Genomic DNA, 13,684 nt, shown 5'->3' with positions numbered 1-13,684 from the left:
TCATTGCTTCTGCTTCTTCCCTGCGGGGACTAATAGTGATCACTGGTGCTTGTGAGTATATGCCTATCCTCTGTTGCTTGATCTTGATGTGAACTCCTTTGTGGATTATTCTATTCAATAAACATGTTCTCTAGTTGCAAGAACCACTGGCGCCCAATTATTATGCATAGCACTCAATTACAGTTGTAGGTAAGTAATGATTTTACTCGCACATGGAGTGCATTCCGCTTGCAAATCATCCTCACAATACTAGTCCTGACGTTGCCAGATATTTATGATTGTCCTTGTATTTGATTAGAGTTGGCAGGTGAAAATGACACAGTAAAAGAAAATGGAGGAGAGATGTATTATCATTAATGGTGAACAGGTGCATCTGGGGAAATTGCATGTTTATTTAAGATAAGTAAGATGTTTGCATTTTAATATGTAATAAATTAAGAGCTGATGGCTTCAGTCACTTGAAATGAAACATATTCAGTTTTATCAAGTCCCATATGCATTTGATAGTGATATCCCTATGTGCTTAGAAGTCACCCTAAGGCTTCTTTACATTGCTTTTTCTTTTTTATACCCCTATTATGTCATACAAGGATCACTCTGCTGCTAGGCCACACCCCTTCAGGCTTATTGTTCTGGCATAAAAACATGTATAAGAGCTATGAAGGTTATTACAGGTATGGGACCTGTTATCCAGAATGCTTTGGACCTGGGGTTTGCGGAATAAGGTATTTTTCCATACCTTGAGTTTATTTAAAAATAATTTAAAAATTAAATAAACCCAATAGTTTTGCACCCAATAAGGACAATGTGTATCTTAGTTGAGGTTCTGTTTTATTATTACAGAGAAAAAGAAAATCATTTTAAAATTGATTATAAAGGAGTCTATGGGAGATGGCCTTCCTGTAATTTGGAGATTTCTGAATAACGTGTTTGCGGATAATGAATCCCATACCTGCAGGTACGGGACTTCTTTGGTTCTAGAGTCCTGTGAATGTCTTCAGCATCCTTTTTGGCTGAATAGGTCAGTTTTAGATCGAATAGGTCCATATTCCGCCAAATTAGAATCCTATGAATCGAAATAATAGCGTATTCAATCGAATACAAATCAAAGTTTTTCCCAAAAAAACTTTGATTTTTCAAAGTCCTCCAATTGCCTCCAATAGGGTTCTAGGAGGTCCCCTTTAGGCTAAAATAGAAATTTGGCAGGTTTTACTTGGCGAATAGTCAAAGTCGAATTTTTAAAGAGACAGCAAATGGTAAATTTCGATATTTGAATTTTCAAATATTTTTTCAAATGCGAATTGAATTTGGACTATTCCCTAGTCAAGGTACACAAAAATAGCACTAAATTTTTAATTTGAAAAATCACCTCGACCTTTGATAAATCTGCCCCTCAGTGTTTATATTCAGAGTTGGTTTTGCACCTGAATGAGCAAGTGGGCAGGCTTTTGGGGAGGATGGCAGCAAACATCTGTAACATCACACTAAAAGGTAAAATACCATAAAAGTAGCAAAAAGTAGCAGAATTGGCTCCAATTATAAAAACCCATAGCAACCAATCATATGTCTGACTTAACAAATAAAGGAGAGCAGTTAATTAGCAGCTGAGCAGCTTCATCTCAGTTTTAATCTGGGCACCTTCACTTAAAGGGCATGTAAAGTCTAAAATAGTATAAGGCTAGAAATGCTGTATTTTGTATACTAAATATAAACATGAACTTACTGCACCACAAGCCTAATCAAACAAATAATTTATCCTTTCAAAGTTGGCTACAGGGGGTCACTATCTTGTAACTTTGTTATACATCTTTGCAAGACTAAGACTGTGCACATGCTCAGTGTGGTCTGGGCTGCTTAGGGATCGTCATAAACAAAGCTGCTTGAGTTCTGCATGGCTGGGAAGTAAGGCGGGGGCTCCCCCTGCTGTTCATAAGTATGATTGTTTCCCTGCTCAGCAGTTAGGGACCATCTGACAATTCCTATCCACAGCAGTAAATGAAGGGAGAATTTCACTGTATACAGTCAGGTTTCTTATAAAAACAGTACACATTTTTTAATTAAAGTATATTGGAGATAGGTTTCTTTTTCATTAAAGAAAGTAAAAATGTGATTTTATTTTTTTGCCTTTACATGCCCTTTAACCCCCTAATGGCCTCTCCAGAGCTGACAATCAGGTTGCACCAAGACTGTCATCGTATTTTTTTCTCAGTTTATATATTATCTATAGTGCTTTTTATTTGCCGCTGTGACCTTTTCACTTTGCTTTTTCCATCCACCACTCTTTGTTGTTAATGATTTTTCACTCGCTGCTCCTAGTGTGTCACACTCAGCGTACGTCAAGTCATATCTGTCTTGATCCAGAAACAAACTAGTATTAAAATATATATAATGTATATTATTTCCAGCATATATCTTCTCAATCAGTAATTGCATCATCTTGCATCATAGGATTATCATTATTCAGCTTCAAAAAGACTTGTGTCCATCAAGCTCAATCCATCTCCTGGTTCTAATTAATAGATGCATGGGAGTAAACACGGAGAACAGTTGCACTGTGTATTAATATTACCATTTTAAACTGCACTACTAATTCTGTGCAACCCCTTAGAACTTTTACTCAAGGACAATGACACATGCGACAACTTTTAGAATTGTTGCTATCCCGTAGTCCAAAGATGTAGGGGAAATGTCCAAAGTCCACCTTCATTGCCCTCTATACGAATGACCCGAAAGCCTTATTCAAGCTTGTGTCAGGCCATTATCACTTGAAAATGACCAAGCAACAAGAACTTTAAGGTAGTTCTCAAAGTGGTCAATGTCAAACATTTTATCCCATGTCTCTAGGTGGTGATGTGTGGGTCAGAAAAAAAATGCTGGCACTGTAGGCCGTGGCCTAACCATACCCACGTCATCTCACTCTGTACACAACTTTTGTGCATGTCTCTGATTCAAGATATGGAATCTGGGAGCAGAAGAGAAGTGTGACCCACATCCAACCCTAATCCACAATAGTTAACCAAATTTCAACCCGAATATTCCCAACCAGGGTCGGACTGGGCTGGCCCAGACGCTTTCCCCCGTTGGCACCCAAAAAGAATATGCGTCAAATTGCACCTCACTCGCATACGCACGGGGCCCGAAGGTTTTGAACCTGGTGAGCCCCAGTGATCCAGTCCGACCCTGTGCCCAACCACTGGTCAACCGACAGGTCACCGTGGGTTTCCGGTCAATCCACACATAAATAGCTCTGGACTACTGAATAACACAATGGGTAAATGTCTGAAACCACCCTTTAGTCAATGAAAGAAACTAAACACAAATTTAGAGCCCCGTCTTAACCATTTGCACAATACTCACAGGGAGGCTCAAAGCATATCAAAATAATTTTAGGGCTCCCTAAACTTTGGGAATAAAATGTTTCATAAATAAAAATTGCAGCTGCTTATTAAGCGGTTTCTAACTACCTTATTTATCACTGACCCAAACCAGTACAAAGTTAAATAAATACAGACGCAGGGTAAACTTTACCCCTGAGATATTTCATTTGAATTATTCTCGGTGTTACAAAGGCACTGTACTTTACTTCATCTTTCCAAAATAAAGCAGATGGATTTATTATAAGCAACAATTCTGTAGTGCTGCCTTTGTTCATATATTTTTATTGTAAGAGGTGCAGCAGGCTTTTGGCAGGCATAAATATATGCACCGGGCACCTCTCTGGCGATAACATTTTAGAGGGAACAGTGATCAAAATGCTGGAACAAAAGTTAAATCACATGGTACTTTTATGAGACCCAATAACCACTAACCTATCTGCCTGTAAGGTGATAATGAACTCAGACATGCAAAGTGCTTGGAAACCTGTGCTGGAAAGAAAATATAATACCATAATGTGTTGCTGTAAAAATAACAGTTTTTAACTTACAGACAGAAATGCTGACTTTATTGTAACCCTTTCGTTTATAAACACTGTGAGCAAATCCCAGTAAACAAGGTTATTAAAGAACGAAACATCTACATTTATGGGAGGTTAAAAGAGCAGGTATAAAGATTTGTAATCCATAGCTACCAATCAGTAGGCTGGCCTGTTGTTCAGAAGTATGGTTGGCATGGGTTTGTAAACTTTTGCACCTATTCTCATCGTTTGATCTAGGTCTACTAGCCCTCAACAATCGATTGCTTTTTTTTAAAACTGTTGAGGAGTGATGGGCAAATTTCTCTCGTTTTTGCTTCACGGAAATTTGCGAAACGGCGAAAAATTTGCGAAAAATTCAGGAAACTCGAAAACTGACGCCTGCGTTAAAGTCAATGGGCGCCCGAATAGTGTTGACGCACAGCATTTTTGACGCGAGCGACTTTTTGGACGTGGAAATTCACCGCAAATTCACGACAGCCGAGTTTACTCGCCCATCACTACTGTTGAGCACAGAAAGAAATCATCAGCGCTCGGTCTAACTCACGCTGTGGCATTGACCAGCTGCCGTAGACAACATTGTCCCAGCGATCGGACTAACCCACAGTTGAACAGCTGCCGAAAACGATAAAAACAATTGCTTTGGGTTTCTAGAGCTGGAATAGATATTGTGTGTCAGGTCCGGACTGAAAATTAAAATAGGCCCTGGCATTTCAGGTACATAGAGGCCCAATCAGCCCACATAAAGGCCCAAACAGTCCCCACCAGCCCACTAAATACTGACTTTCTATAGCACCTTATAGCAGCCCCTCTAGCATTTGCCAGAACCCCCAGATTGCCAGTCCAGGCCTGGTATGTGTATTGCATTACCCTATAATTGAGATATACCCTTTGTTTTGTTTTAGAACAAAACAGTTTGCACCAGTATAAAACTTTGCCCACTAAGTCATTGTTGAAACCACAGTGGGCCCAGGTAACTATTAAAAAATAGCAGGCCAGGCTCTAAGGCAGTGGTTACCAAGCTGGGGAACTTGGAACAGTGGCTGGGGTAGAGACTGAAGGTTTGTTTGGGGAAAATTCAAGGGAATGCTTCCTCAGTCTATTAGATACAATGAAGGCTCCTGCTTGAAGGCTTAATGAGGTAAGATTAAAGGCAAACATTTGCTACATATTCTTGGAGCTATGGTAGAATGTCTGATACTACAATGTTGCATTTTTATGGCCTAAGGGGGTTTAGGAAATACAAAATTAATATACTCATGCAGTTAAGTTAAAAAGCTATATTTATAATGACATATCGAAATGTATTAAACTCCACAGAAAAGCCCAACGCGTTTCATGCTCACTCAGAACTTAATCATAGGCAGCTCTCTAAGGGGGTTTTGACCAAAGGTTAAACCACTGAGGTGGACTGAATTGCAAAGTCTGAAAACACTGGTCTAAGGATCAGCGTTGATTCTTTGTAAGGAGCTCCTGCAAAGTCGCCCCCCAACATTTACCTTCCATGCACTGGAGGGGTGCCGCATTGCTAGTGCCCATAGTTCCCTAGTCTGCGCTGCTGCCTGAGGCGAGTTTTTCTCCTTTGTGCAGTGTCCCTACTAAGGAGTCACAATGGGCCAAACATGCCCCACAAGTCAAGAATAATTTCACTGAGCTATGTAAGAAGAAAACCTATTCAAACTTCATATCGATTTCTACAAATGTTTTTTGTATTCAAATTGATTTAAACTTTCATTTTATTTTTTTTCTATCAACCTTTCGTTCTATTTTTTTCTTTCTTTCTTCAGTTTACAGTATTTTAACATAGCAATTGTATCTGTAGAAGTATTATCCTGCTCCACGTCCAATCTCCCCCCAATTGCACTTTCAGCATGGGTCGGGTGCTGCTCTGACACATTATGGATTGGAAGTCATTTTATTCCAAAGACAGGAAACCACACTGGTGCCCAAGACCTTATACATGGCCTCCTAAAGCATGATGTTACATGATGTTAGAGACTTCAAAGCCAATGGGAGAAACTCTATTAAAATCCATAAATATCCATGTAATATTCAACTTTTGGGTTGTCACGACTTTATTGTATTGTAAGTCCCCGTCAGAATTAGAAAAGAGCTTTGCGATTTCAACATGCAAACAAGAACATGACATGGAAATACCTAAAAGCATTACAAAGTGCATTGCAATTATATACAACCCATAGGATAACTCCTTCACACTGTTAAAAGGTTCCGATTTCTCTCTCTCCCTCTCTTCACACAATGGAAAATATCCACCTTGAGGTAATAAAATGAATAGTCAATCCTTGATTTACTGTATTTCTTCCATTTTCCTTGGTTTCGTTTTAGAGTAATTTGGACCAAGTAAGCAAACCAACGCTAAGTGCTATGTCACACTGGCCAATTTTAGCTGGTTTAAAAACGATGTTTTGGATAACCATGGTGCCATACTGCAGTGCCTGTATAATAACACTTGCATGACAATACAGCAGGCTATGCTTTCCTGTAATGATCCTTTGAAGAGCTCTTAGACAAGTGCTTCGTATAATTCAAATAGAAGTCAGTGGGAGCTGTTTTAGACATTTTTGGCCCTTATGTTTGAGCTTCTTAAAAAAGATTTTCTCAAATCACCTAAATTTGAACTGGGTGTCAATGCCATCCTATAAAGAGTAGTTTATTGGGAGTTTGGAAACTCTCCATTTTCCAGATCTCTTGAAAAGACTTCCTAGAAACCAGCAGGCTGATATTTTTCCTCTTCAAAGATGGAGGCACTTTGGAGAATCTAGTTCCGACAGTGCCATATCTTGTGGCACATGAGTCCAGTAATTTATAGCATTTCTGGTTAAATAATTCTTATCTGCATTGCACTTTTCTTCCAGGCACCTTCTGAGACAAAGGGAAATGGTGTAAGTGTTGTTTATCCTCTTCCCATGATTGCGGACCTTTTATACTGTTGTTTCAGAAACTCATCTGGTAACCTCATTTTAACTCAAGGCAGCAATTGGTTTTGCTCCTAAAATACGTATAGTCCTGCATAGACTGTATATTCTTCCAATATATTTTATTCCAGTTAATAGAAGTATGGGTTGCTGGTTCTACTACCAAACCTGACCACCTTGGAGAAACATTTAATTGCCGGGGATCTCCTACCATTCAATTAAACTGACGGAGTAGCTCAGATGTGTGGTGAAACATTTTCAAGAAAACTCTAAAAGTCCAGCTGCCTTTGACTTAATTCTACTTGATACTGTATATCATGACCAGGATGAATGAGAATAATCATAAGGTGGCCATAGACTTAAAAACGGAACTACTGGTTGCAGGAAAGATCGTTCATAATCAGTACAGACATGACATGAATTGTGAGAAAAAAATAGAATTCTACCTGTATCTGATGATTCAGCAGTAAACCCTGGCGGGTGTTCAGACACATTACATTTTCCAACTTGACCAATCGAGGAGACGACCGATAAGCAAGTCTTCTACCAGTATCGGTCTGCTCGTCTCCATGCACACAACGAATATTATCTGTGCATCTACGGCCACCTATTGACATCTAACTAAAATTTGCATCTGTCTATAGAAATACAGGTAGATAGGTGGCACAGCTCAATTGATGTTACCTATGGAATTCTGTTTAATTAGAACCATTCTAAAAATGAAACTAGTCAAAAAGTTGCAGGGATAGGTATGAGGCATAACCCAAGATATCTCATTGGAATATCTCTGGCTACTCTAACTTACAATATGAACCAACATGGAACTTGATATACAGTCTGACTGTATAACTTTGGAGAACCTGATCGTAAATATTATAATATCATAATAGTAATGAATGTCCAAGAATTTTGGAAGCATTAACTTTTAATGCCTCTATGGCAATGAAGCCCAACACACAAAGGCAATAAATAAATCAAGTTTATTCATGTATCCAGACTTCAAGACGTTGCATTAAAGGAAATGGCACCTACAAAACCAGACAATATAAATTCTGCAATCCTGGTATTATATTATAGGCTCAGCTTAGAAATAATTAAGTCACATCCCTAAATAGAAAATCTTTGATGAAGGATTCCAGGGACATGTGAACTGCAAGCAAATTCGACATTTGAAAAAGTGCGGACAAACAACGGTAACTTGATACATTATGTATGGTTTCCTTTCATGGTGAGAAAAAGGAGACACGGGAGCCTGATGTAACTGTCTTTTCATATCTCCTTCCACTTGGCTTCCACATGTCTCATGGGCATCACTGCTGAACTGTAAAGTGACTGTGTTGTTTTGGGACACCGGGAGGGTAGAAAAAGATCTGGAGGAATGGAACTTGCAACTTTAAGACAATTTGTTGAGAAAAAAGAACAGGAAGAGAATTAAAGGGAATTCTACCTCACTGAGGTCTGGTATTGTTTTTTTTTGTAGGTTTGATTTTATAACTGAATACTACACTTCACTTCAGCTACACAATTACAGTAACTACTCAATTACTTAAAGCTGTCTCATAAATTGGTGTGTTCTGTCTATAAAGAAGCATAATACATATATACTCCAACCTGCCATAAAGCAAAGACAAAAAAACCCAAAACCCTTTACAAAACCCCTTTATACAAGTCATAATATTAAATTACAGTTACCATCTCTCCCTACTATACCTGCTATCCCACAGACATACACCCCCTTTACAGAGACTATTATCCACTGTTACTATAGGCACCATACTCCCTACTATACCTGCTATCCCACAGTCACACTCCCTTCCCAGAGACTATTATCCACTGTTACTATAGGCACCATCTCTCCCTACTATACCTGCTATCCCACAGACATACACCCCCTTTACAGAGACTATTATCCACTGTTACTATAGGCACCATACTCCCTACTATACCTGCTATCCCACAGTCACACTCCCTTCCCAGAGACTATTATCCACTGTTACTATAGGCACCATCTCTCCCTACTATACCTGCTATCCCACAGTCACACTCCCTTCCCAGAGACTATTATCCACTGTTACTATAGGCACCATCTCTCCCTACTATACCTGCTATCCCACAGTCACACTCCCTTCCCAGAGACTATTATCCACTGTTACTATAGACACCATCTCTCCCTACTATACCTGCTATCCCACAGTCACACTCCCTTCCCAGAGACTATTATCCCACTGTTACTATAGGCACCATCTCTCCCTACTATACCTGCTATCCCACAGTCACACTCCCTTCCCAGAGACTATTATCCACTGTTACTATAGGCACCATCTCTCCCTACTATACCTGCTATCCCACAGTCACACTCCCTTCCCAGAGACTATTATCCCACTGTTACTATAGACACCATCTCTCCCTACTATACCTGCTATCCCACAGTCACACTCCCTTCCCAGAGACTATTATCCACTGTTACTATAGACACCATCTCTCCCTACTATACCTGCTATCCCACAGTCACACTCCCTTCCCAGAGACTATTATCCACTGTTACTATAGGCACCATCTCTCCCTACTATACCTGCTATCCCACAGTCACACTCCCTTCCCAGAGACTATTATCCCACTGTTACTATAGACACCATCTCTCCCTACTATACCTGCTATCCCACAGTCACACTCCCTTCCCAGAGACTATTATCCCACTGTTACTATAGACACCATCTCTCCCTACTATACCTGCTATCCCACAGTCACACTCCCTTCCCAGAGACTATTATCCCACTGTTACTATAGACACCATCTCTCCCTACTATACCTGCTATCCCACAGTCACACTCCCTTCCCAGAGACTATTATCCCACTGTTACTATAGGCACCATCTCTCCCTACTATACCTGCTATCCCACAGTCACACTCCCTTCCCAGAGACTATTATCCACTGTTACTATAGGCACCATCTCTCCCTACTATACCTGCTATCCCACAGTCACACTCCCTTCCCAGAGACTATTATCCAACTGTTACTATAGACACCATCTCTCCCTACTATACCTGCTATCCCACATTCACACTCCCTTCCCAGAGACTATTATCCACTGTTACTATAGACACCATCTCTCCCTACTATACCTGCTATCCCAGCTTCACACTCCCTTCCCAGAGACTATTATCCCACTGTTACTATAGACACCATCTCTCCCTACTAAAAGAGATGTGCACTTACTTGCCAGAAAGTTACAGCCGAGGGTTGAGACACTTGCATAATGTGAGCAGGCTTTGAGTAGTTGGTGGCTTGTATGAAAACAATAACACCCTGTTTGTATCAGATGGAGCTCAGACAAGAAGGTGTTTATGTTTGTATATATTCATGCTGGTATTGTTCAGGGTCAAATTCATCTGTTCCTGGGTGGAAATGTCATAGTGTTATAGTAAAATACAGTTGAAGATCAGATATGTAAATACGGTGTCCCTGTACCAAAGCCTGTGATTGAAATATTGTATCTATCTTCAACAAAGCTAATGTCCCCAACAAATGGTGTTCATGTATGGGCAGTATATCATTATTCACTTCAGCTCCTAATCCATTGGAACTACAATCTAAGGTCACATTCACAAACACTATGGTCAATCAAATCAAAAGCCATTTAACGTAATCAGTCAATCAACATACAAATATTACACAGTCCCAAACAGAGACTATATTTAATAAGTAGCACTTATTAAATGGAATGTACAATCTGATCTCCCTACAACAAGAAGACAGATGTGTTCAGTTTTAGCAGAAGCAAATGTACCTACCGTTATAATGGAATTATGGGTAACACCCTTTGGAACACAAGGAAACATATAAAGAACTTACAACTGAACCAAGAATGCAAGGCAAATTAACCCTTTTTCATGGGGGGGGCAAACATTTTAAAATAATTTATTAAGTTTTTTCCAGGCCCGTTCTCCATTTTTGGCAAAAGATGATCCAGAGAGGATGCCTGAAAAAGGTAAAAAGAAGGGGGGGCTGCAGTTGTGACTCCCATTGGGCCAGTACAACTTTATATTCTGTAAAACTCAGGCCAGGGAAAGTACTTCATTATTTAATTCACGGGGGGTGTTGCCACTTAGTAAATATGGGTTCCTTGTCATTTCACAGGACAGTGTGATATCCTAGTAGCATCCTTTTACTTATGGATCTTAAAGGTGGGTGTAAAAATGAATGTAAGCTGCTGCATTCCAGCAGACCCTTGACACCTATAAGGAAATCCAAACATCTATTGAAAATGTCACCTTTTATCCCTAAACATATATCAGTACAGGTATAGGATCCCTTATCCGGAAACCCGATATCCAGAAAGCTCCGAATCCCATAGACTCCATTTTATCCAAATAATCCAACTTTTTAAAAATGATTTCCTTTTTCTGTGTAATAATAAAACAGTAGCTTGTACTTGATCCCAACTGAGATATAATTAATCCTTATTGGAAGCAAAACCAGCCTATTGGGTTTATTTAATGTTCAAATTAATTTCTAGTAGACTTAAGGCATGAAGACCCAAATTATGGGAAGATCGGTTATCCAGAAACCCCCAGGTCCCGAGCATTCTGGATAACAGGTCCCATAACTGTACAACTGACAGTAGCTGTCATAGTGAGTATAGTGAACCTTCCTTGTCATCTGTTGGAGGAAATGGAATATTTTTTGGCTGACAGGTCCTGTTTCAAATCCTTCCATAGCAGAGAAAGGAAATACACAACATTTCTGGTTATTTTCCTGCGAGTGTTTGATCTTTCTGACTTGTTGATAAATAAAATATCAATTCAGCATGTGCATATCCCTATAACTAAATAACCATTGTATATAACAGGCTGCTTTAATTAACATGTTCTTCGAGGTTTTTAAAGTAGTGAAGGTTCTTTAAATATATACAGTAAATATACATATAATATAAATATTTATATATAATATATAATATAAATATATAATATAAATATATAAATATACCATAGTGACATTATGGATTTCACTTTGTTTGATGGAAGAAGACCGTATGTCCATATCCATTGAGTGTAGCGCTTTAATAAATTGAGTGCATCGTTCTCTACTATGAGCTCCACTCCCAGTACTGTGCTCTGGACGAGACCTTAATTCTTAGGGGGTAAGCCCTTGCAAACGGTGTGGAGGCAGGGTGTAGTATAACTGTAACTTGGTTCAGGGTACAATAATTGGGCGCCAGTGGTTCTTATAACTTAACCAAAAAACATTTATTGAACAGGATCATCCACACTGGAAGGTACATATAGAACAAATAGGATCATACAGAAAGAGCGGATAGGCATACTGTATATTCACAGCATCTGTCGCCACAAATATGTACACAACAGCTGCTCGGGGTACTCCCAGCTTTCAGCCTTTCCCCTAAGTGGAACCTGAGGGAATTCTCTACATCCCTTGGTCTGTGAATTTAGTCCCTACTTCTGGGCAATTAGTACCCGGGATTATAATCCCACTCACGATCCTCGGAGGAGCTTCAAGATGCTCAGCTAAATAGTCTGTCTTTCTTTCACTCCTAGAGTGACCTCTTAAGGTGAATAACCTATCCTGACCAGACCTAATCAGTCTAGGTTCCACAGGAGTCCTGCCTGCCTACTCAGGCCAGGACTAACACAAAATGGACCCTGAGCATATGGCTGCCTAGGACTTTATACTTTTGTAGAGCGCCATATTCTGGTCACTGTGTGAACACCAAGGGGCATAGCTTTAAGCAGGGTAGGGAAACAAGTCCCCCCTCCTAACTGTATTTTAGGACCCAGTTAGGTGTCTGTAACACTAGGGGACTGCCTGCTAGATAATACTGGAAGACGAATTTACCATTCCCCCTACATGAGCATATCAATTACTGACTGGGCAATTGTGCTTTCTCATCTCTTTATCAACTGGGCATGGATATTTTTACATCCCAGGTGCATGACATTTATCAACATTAAGGGGGTTATTTATCAAAGTCCGAATTTATCTCAATATTTCCTGCTACAAACTGAGATCAAATCCGCTTGGTTTTTTTACGCTTATTTATTATTACATTTTCCCAAAATTTGATTTGTGGTAAATATATCTAATTTTCACGATTTTTTCACATCCGATAATCCCGTTTTTTTCCGGAATTTTCACCTGAAAACTGCGGGTATAGCATGAAACCCAACGCACATCAAAGAATCATTGGGTCTTCTCCCATTGATTTATATGCAACCTCAACAGATCTGAGATGCTGGATTTTCAGATTCTCACTTTTCCATCCATTGGGTTTAATAAATTCCTAAAAATTCGTGATTTTTTAAAAGTCCGATTTTATAAACAAAATCACACATTTTTCGTGATTTTTGCATTCGGAGTTTAGTAAATAACCCCCTAAATCTCGTCTGCCACTTAGCAGTCTTGAGATCCCTAATGGAGGCAGCAACTCCCTCCTCTACAAATATGTTGACTTCATTGTGACCATTGTTGGTAGGGGAGGTTTCAGGTGGGTCTTGGCTGACAGGGTACACAAGGGCTGAGTTTTTTCCCAGTGTCCCACTAGCCTAGTCCAACCATGTTTTTGGCTTTATATGAACACATCAGAAAGATGGACACTCATAACTTGTAATGGGCTGTCTGAAGACCAGTTAAAGGGCATGTAAAGGCAAAAAAATAAAACCCTATTTTTACTTTCTTACCCACCCTTTAGTTTTACATAGGGATGCACCAAACCCTGGTTTTCAGAGATCTGCCAAATCCCTAATCCAGGGGTACAGTTTAGGCCACATACCAAAGTGAATCTGAACCCTTCTTCAGTGCCAGAATAGCAGACAAACC

Source organism: Xenopus laevis, chromosome 6S, assembly GCF_017654675.1.
Source record: "Xenopus laevis strain J_2021 chromosome 6S, Xenopus_laevis_v10.1, whole genome shotgun sequence".
In the NCBI taxonomy this organism is placed as follows: Eukaryota; Metazoa; Chordata; class Amphibia; order Anura; family Pipidae; genus Xenopus; species Xenopus laevis.
The sequence above is the reverse complement of the archived record's forward strand: the minus strand, read 5'-3'. Positions refer to the sequence as shown.